This window comes from Manis javanica, chromosome 5, assembly GCF_040802235.1.
Source record: "Manis javanica isolate MJ-LG chromosome 5, MJ_LKY, whole genome shotgun sequence".
Lineage (NCBI taxonomy): Eukaryota > Metazoa > Chordata > Mammalia > Pholidota > Manidae > Manis > Manis javanica.
Genome location: NC_133160.1, coordinates 113,988,020 through 113,990,485, shown reverse-complemented (window position 1 = coordinate 113,990,485; position 2,466 = coordinate 113,988,020). Strand labels below are relative to the sequence as shown.

Below are 2,466 nucleotides of genomic sequence, written 5' to 3'. Positions count from 1 at the left end.
TTGCCAGCAAACCATCAGAAGCTAGAGGAGAGAAGTGAAACAGAACCTCCCTCACCAAACTCAGAAGAAACCAGCCCTGCCGACACCCTGATCTTGGACGTCTAGCCTCCAAAACTGAGACAATAAATCTCTGTTACATCACTCAGTTTCTGGTACTTTATTACAGCATTCCTAGAAAACTCATATAGAGCATCTATCATCCCTGTATTAACTTGCTACCTCTAACCCTGCTGTAACATGAAAAGAAATAAGCATCTACTTATTTAAAGTAAAACACTGGTTAAATTTTCTATTTCCTGTAGTGGAATGCAGCCTTAACTAAGAGATCTAGAAAAAGGAAGGAAATTAAGTCTTGAGATAACTACTGGGATGAAATGATTGGACCAAGACTTTCAATGAGGTCAAATACTTTTTTTAATAGGAGATTCATATTTTATTCCACAGTGACATATTTACAGTTGAATATAAATTAAAGGGCTGCTTACACTCCAAATCCAGCTCCTTTGAGTGGTTCACTCAAAGAACTAGGATCCACAGCTGGCCCAGAAGAAAAGTGTGCTCTCCTTGACCCAGGTTTCAGAATTTTCCAGCCGTGAGCTCAGTAATTTCTTCAACATCCTTAGGTGTTAGATGTTCATGTTAGTTGTCATTTATTTGAACACCACTGTGTTTACACAGGCTCCTAAACATTTGACCTTTATAAGAATAAAAAGTTTGTCAGGTGTCATCTCCTCAACCTCTCTCTCAAGATTTTCCTGAATGGCCTCTAGTAGGCTGTCAGAGTTTTGAAGCATATAGGTGCAGTAGTGCAGACCTGAATTTGATACTCCTATATTTAAAAATACTTTCAAAACAACTGGCTTTCCATTATGCATTGTATAAAAAGTTGCTAGTTCATATACTGTTTTTGGAGGTGCTTGTAAACTTCACCCTTCCTCACAACAGAGATAGGCAGCCATCTGTTTTTCCTTTGAGCTGAATTCAGGACTAGAAGCACAGATGCTGCTTTATGCCTTTCTGGGTAGGTCTTTTTTACAATTGCCTCTATCTTCTTGTATTTTTCCGGTGTGAAATAAAATGGAGGATTGGGATTACTCTCAGGAGTATCAAAGACATAGTTTGAATTTCAAGACTAGAGTAAAATAGAGTTTAGCATTCCAGAAGTAGAACAGTTATACAAAATGATAAAAGATTATGGGGAAGCCCATGGATATAGATTTCTGCAGTCTGGATAATAATTACTGAAGTTAAAGATATCAGTAAAATTTGAAGCCAGGTTGGTAGGCTATTAAAAGCCATGGACTCTAAAGTCACACATGATGATTTGAGGAGATAACATGAAAAGACCAAGGCCACAAAGAAAGACGAGGAGTAAGCAGAATTGAATGACACCAAAGAAGGTGATAAAACCTGAGGGGTAGGAGCCTCAAGAAAGGGAAGGATTTGGGTGGGAGAATGAAAAGTAATGGTGTAGAAGGACTTAAGATAGTTTGATAATGTCTGGAATTCCAACACCATCTCCAGGCTCCGCAGTAGACAAAAATGTGAAAAAGAGCCCATTTGGCTCTACAAGTGAAACAGTGACTTTGAACTTGGATGACACATAAAACTTAAAATGTTATCACATGAATTATCCAGGTAATTTATTCAGATAACTAATGCAAAATAAAATTTAGGAGCTTAAGCTTTCTGAGTGAGTCTCAAATTTGGAAGAGATTTAATTTATAGGTATGTAGTTCAATCTTACACCCATGCAAGATATGTACTTGTCCTTGAGTTTTCATCCAAATTGAAGGTACATCCCTGGCCTCAGGGTTTCCCTTAGTTATATGTCTTTATGTGACAAAAAACAGTTGATGCCACATTGTTCCAAATATGCTGATTCTGCAGATTATTTTTAAATGCATACAATTTAAACTCTCATTTTTCCCTTTAAATTCCAGTGCAAAGGGGCCTCTTTCCAGAGAAAGAACTCTTGTAACTGCATACACTGACAAATTGCATCAAAATGTCTCAAAAAATAGGTTAGAATATCAGAGAGCTACCATTCCACAATTTGCAAAAGATAACAATGAATATATATGTTTACCACACATCATTTCACTCCTTAATTTTTTGAAATACTCCCATTGTCTTTCAGGAGAAAAAGAAAGAAAAAGACTACACTTCCAAGATGAAGCATAATTCCTAACATTCTCTTTGCACTGGGGAAAGCTACCAACTTATAACTGAATCTGAGTTAACAAAGTACTTTACTATCTCTCCCCTGTCTCCCTCTTCTATTATAAATAAGGGGAAAAAACTTAAAAGCAAAATGATCTGAAAAGTGCTCATTGCTGGGAGGAAAAGCCTCTCAGGATTTGGCAATTTGTCACCCTGACATTTACTGCCTGATGAACACTAGCTCACTAAATTTTGCAGAGAGCTATACCAAGTGTGTTAGACCTCTCTGACTCTTAGTTGGAG

General features: G+C 37.1%; 1 pseudogene; it reads right to left on the bottom strand.

The window, feature by feature from the left end:
• Positions 1 to 481: 481 nt before the first annotated feature.
• LOC108394594 (NADH dehydrogenase [ubiquinone] flavoprotein 2, mitochondrial pseudogene) lies at positions 482 to 1,111 on the bottom strand (annotated as a pseudogene).
• Between the last annotated feature and the right edge of the window lie 1,355 nt (positions 1,112 to 2,466).